Source organism: Aquarana catesbeiana, linkage group LG04, assembly GCF_042186555.1.
Source record: "Aquarana catesbeiana isolate 2022-GZ linkage group LG04, ASM4218655v1, whole genome shotgun sequence".
NCBI classification, from domain to species: Eukaryota; Metazoa; Chordata; class Amphibia; order Anura; family Ranidae; genus Aquarana; species Aquarana catesbeiana.
The window spans coordinates 573,359,463-573,364,626 of record NC_133327.1 but is presented as its reverse complement, the minus strand read 5'-3'; positions in this window follow the sequence as shown (position 1 = coordinate 573,364,626).

Here is a 5,164-nt window from a genome sequence, read left to right as displayed (position 1 = left end):
TTAAAAAGGAACTTGTGTTGGATTTGAGCCCCAAAAGAAGAGGGGAGAGTGATATTTAGTATTTTGGATTTGGAAGCATTGATCTTTAAAGTGGTTGTAAACCCTTTACAACAACTTTTTACTACAGGTAAGCCTGTAATAAAGCTTTCCTGTAGCTACCCTGGATATTTTCACGGGAGATCCCCTGTTTCAGCATGTGCCAACGTCATTCGCACATGCGCACTGAAGCAACGGCGCGTATGTGCCGTTGGGTGCACACACCGCTTCAAGCAAAAAATGGACACACCTGATCCAAGGTGCTGATCCTGGCTCATCACCGTAGGCAATATCAAGAAGAAAAGATTGATTGCACACTTGAAACCAAAAGTTGCTGTAGAATTTTCTTTTTTGTCATGAGCCAGACAAAATTGCAACCATGATCAGTTGATGCATTTCACACGAAAAAAACCATGCTTGTTCACAATTCGTTGTTCACTCGCGAGAGTGACGTGATCGCGGCTTCGGCCAGTCACAGCGCCGGAGCCCGAGATGCCTGGAAGTATCTCCGGGAACGATGTCGCCAGCCGGATCGATGTACGGGGACTGCTGTGCATACTAGCTCATTATGCCTTTGTCTTGCAGGTTTTTTTTTTTTTTTACATTGTGGATTTACAACCACTTGTCCACTGGGCACTTATACCCCCTTCCTAACCAGGGCATTTTTCAACTTTCAGCGCTTTCACAATTTGAATGACAATTACTCAGTCATGCCACACTGTACCCATATGAAATTTTTTTTTTTTTTTTTTTAAACAAATAGAGCTTTCTTTTGGTGGTATTTAATCACCACTGGGTTTTTGATTTTTTTTTTGCGCTATAAAAAAAGACCAAAAATTTAGTAAAAAAATTTTTCTTCTTTTGTGTTATAAAATTTTCCAAATTAGTAATCTTCATAAATGTTGGCCAAAAGTTATGCTGCTACGTTTCTTTGGTAAAAAATAATAGAAACTAGTGTATATTATTTGGTCTTTGTGAAGGTTATAGAGTCTACAAGCTATGGTGCCAATCATTGAAAATTAATCACACCTGATGTACTGACGGCCTCATTTCTTGAGACACTAACAAGCCAGGAAAGTACAAATACCCCCCAAATGACCCCTTTTTGGAAAGAAGACATTCCAAGGTATTTAGTAAGAGGCATGGTAAGTTTTTTTGAAGTTGTAATTTTTTCCCACAATTATTTGCAAAATGAAGATTTTTTTTCCCACAAAATTGTCATATTAACAGGTTATTTTCTTCACATGGCATATGCATACTTGCAACTACATTCCGCTACTCCTCCTGAGTATGGCTATACCACATGTGTGAGACTTTTTCACAGCCAGGCCACATTCAGAGGCCCAACACACTAGGACAATTTCTACTCCCAATGTCCACAATCTGGCCCCCAGCAGGCGAGTGGATGCCCCGAACAGGCGCTGCCATGATGGATCTGAAATGACAGGTGCTCTTTAAATGTAAGAACTTATTCTTGCTGGTAGTTAGAATCTTTAATATTTGCAAACAAAATGGTTTCCTATTTAGAATAATAAGCTGTCAGGTTAGTAACGATGGGAAAGATCCTGCGAGCCACACAAAACTTAGAAAAAGCACTATTCAGCTGCGTGCGTTAAACCCGTCTCATACGCGTGCAAAATGATAAATGTAAAAAGGATTAAGCTGCGCTAGAGTGTGTTAGATATGCTACTAAATTATAGCATGATAGAACAACTGCATCTAAATAAACGCATGTAGATGTGGGAAACACAATACCTCTACAAGGTAAGTGGACCTAATAATAGATAAATACTCTGAATACAAATGTGAAAATTGATAAATGCATATAAACGCATCAAAGTATAAATGCAAATTCAAATGTGAAATAAGACATAACGCATCAAAGTACACAGGTACCAATAAGCATAACTGAATCACAGCATTACTCGATAGTGCAGTGAATAAATGAATATAAACGCATCAAAGTGCAAATGTGCCAATATGCATAACTAAATGACAATATTGCTCAAATGTGCAAAATATAAACGCATAAAGTGCAAATAAACATACTTATTACAATATAAATATATATATGAGCATGTAAAAAGTGCAAAAGACACAAAACAAAAAGTAATTTGGTGTCACACAGTTCATGTGTAAAAAAGTCCTCAATGGAACCAAAAAATATAGTTCACTATGAAGTCCCACAAAAGGTATAAAGGTGCCTAAAGGTGATGTCCACTGGTGATACAATCAACTTGCTAGTAACTCTCAAAGTGCCACAGACCATGCAATGGTGCGATTCGGTGACCCCAAAGGTAATGCGCTCACCTCAAAGCATGTGACCAAGTCGCTAGACAAAGTCAAACCACGCTTGTGAACCACCCCGGGTTCTAAGTAGATCACAGGATCCCAGGCTCCAATGCAGTAAAGAGTATATAGATGGGAAGAAAAAAACTACATAGTATAATACCGTTTTAAAATTGTATTAAAAGATATAGATACTCTCCCCAAAAGGGGTACTCACAATATATAGGTGCGTCAGTGCACCACTCTGAACGTGGCAAGTATGATATTTTTCGTGAGGGTATGATGTGCGTCTCCTTAATAGGCAGCTCAGCTGTCTCTCGCTCCATCCTGGTCCCTCCCCTAACGCGTGTTCGACACAGGGATCACGTGTCATCAGGAGTATCCCCCTGATGCAAGTTGATTTACTTTGTCTAGCGACTTGGTCACACGCTCTGAGGTGAGCGCATTACCTTTGGGGTCACCGAATCGCACCATTGCATGGTCTGTGGCACTTTGAGAATTACTAGCAAGTTGATTGTATCACCAGTGGACATCACCTTTAGGCACCTTTATACCTTTTGTGGGACTTCAGAGTGAACTATATTTTTTTGGTTCCATTGAGGACTTTTTTACACATGAACTGTGTGACACCAAATTACTTTTTGTTTTGTGTTTTTTGCACTTAGCACTTTTTACATGCTCATATATATATTTATATTGTAATAAGTATGTTTATTTGCACATTTGCACTTTATGTGTTTATATTTTGCACATTTGAGCAATATTGTCATTTAGTTATGCATATTGGCACATTTGCACTTTGATGCGTTTATATTCATTTATTCATTGCACTAGTAATGCTGTGATTCAGTTATGCTTATTGGTACCTGTGCACTTTGATGCGTTAATCTGTCTTATTTTACATTTGAATTTGCATTTATACTTTGATGCGTTTATATGCATTTACAATTTTCACATTTGTATTCAGAGTATTTATCTATTATTTGGTCCGCTTACCTTGTAGAGGTATTGTGTTTCCCACATCTACATGCGTTTATTTAGACGCAGTTGTTCTATCATGCTATAATTTAGTAGCATATCTAACACACTCTAGCGCAGCGTAATCCTTTTTACATTTGTCAGGTTAGTAAAACAGCAATATCAGAACTGATTCAGTCATACAGTTTGTAGTGTACATAGATTTGCAAAACAATGGGGTAAAGGAATATTCCTGAACTTTGTTACCTCATAGTTACTGTGAAATTGTGTGAATGCATCAATGCAGTGCATGTTTTATCTCAGCTTGCAGAGCTTGGATTCATTGAATGAGTTTACCAAAAATGTAAATATTGCAGAATATACAGCCTAATGCTATATAACCAAACTGAACCATGCTGAATAAACTAAATTATTAACATGGTTGCCAACAGTCCCGATTTTCCCGGGACAATCCCGATTTTGGGACCCTTGTCCCGATTTAATTTTGTCCCGGGTGTTTTCCCGAATTTTTGGGTTTGTCCCGAGAAAATCGTGAGTGTTTTTGTAAAAAACGGCAACGGCTCCACAAAAATGGCCGCCGTTGCCTCCACGAGTCAGTCACAAAGTTCCCCTTGTGTTCAGTGCAGGGGAGAGGGGCAGCCAATCCGCTTCTCTCTTCAGTGTACAAATAGAAAATTCTATTGTACACTGAAGCCTATTGGTTGGAGGGATTGGCAACCCCTCCCCGCACTATACTGCACACAAGGAAGACGTGATCAGCCTCCACTGCCATCACCCTCCGCCCCTGTGTGTCCGATGGGGCTCAGGGAATAGTGGGAGTGACGGGAGGGAAGAAGGGAGGCTTTCATCTGGCTGTTCAGGAGTTGTCTGACCTGTGAGTAGTGGCCTGTCAGTGTAGTGGGGGAGAAGAGAGGAGAGATGGGGGGGGGTGTACTCAGTGTATGGGAGGCTTGGAGCTTTCCCTGCAGTACACTTCTCAAAGGCTGAGGTCCAGCATGGAAGGGCCAGGGCTCCACTGGCTGGGGACATTGATGGTCCTGACTCCCCTCTTGCACCCCATGTCACCACCATACCTGCACCCCCCTCCCCCGTGTCACCACCATACCTGATTCCCCCCTCCCCCCCGTGTCACCACCATACCTGATTCCCCCCTCCCCCCTGTGTCACCACCATACCTGCACCCCCCTCTCCCCCCTGTGTCACCACCATACCTGATTCCCCCCTCCCCCCTGTGTCACCACCATACCTGATTCCCCCCTCCCCCCTGTGTCACCACCATACCTGATTCCCCCCCTCCCCCCCGTGTCACCACCATACCTGATTCCCCCCCTCCCCCCCGTGTCACCACCATACCTGATTCCCCCCCTCCCCCCCGTGTCACCACCATACCTGATTCCCCCCTCCCCCCCGTGTCACCACCATACCTGATTCCCCCCCTCCCCCCCGTGTCACCACCATACCTGATTCCCCCCTCCCCCCCGTGTCACCACCATACCTGATTCCCCCCTCCCCCCCGTGTCACCACCATACCTGATTCCCCCCTCCCCCCGTGTCACCACCATACCTGATTCCCCCCTCCCCCCCGTGTCACCACCACCTGATTCCCCCCTCCCCCCCTGTGTCACCACCATACCCGCACCCCCCTCTCCTCCCCTGTGTCACCACCATACCCGCACCCCCCTCTCCCCCCCTGTGTCACCACCATACCTGCACCCCCCTCTCCCCCCTCTGTGTCACCACCATACCTGCACCCCCCTCTCCCCCCTCTGTGTCACCACCATACCTGCACCCCCCTCTCCCCCCCCCTGTGTCACCACCATACCTGCACCCCCCTCTCCCCCCCCTGTGTCACCACCATACC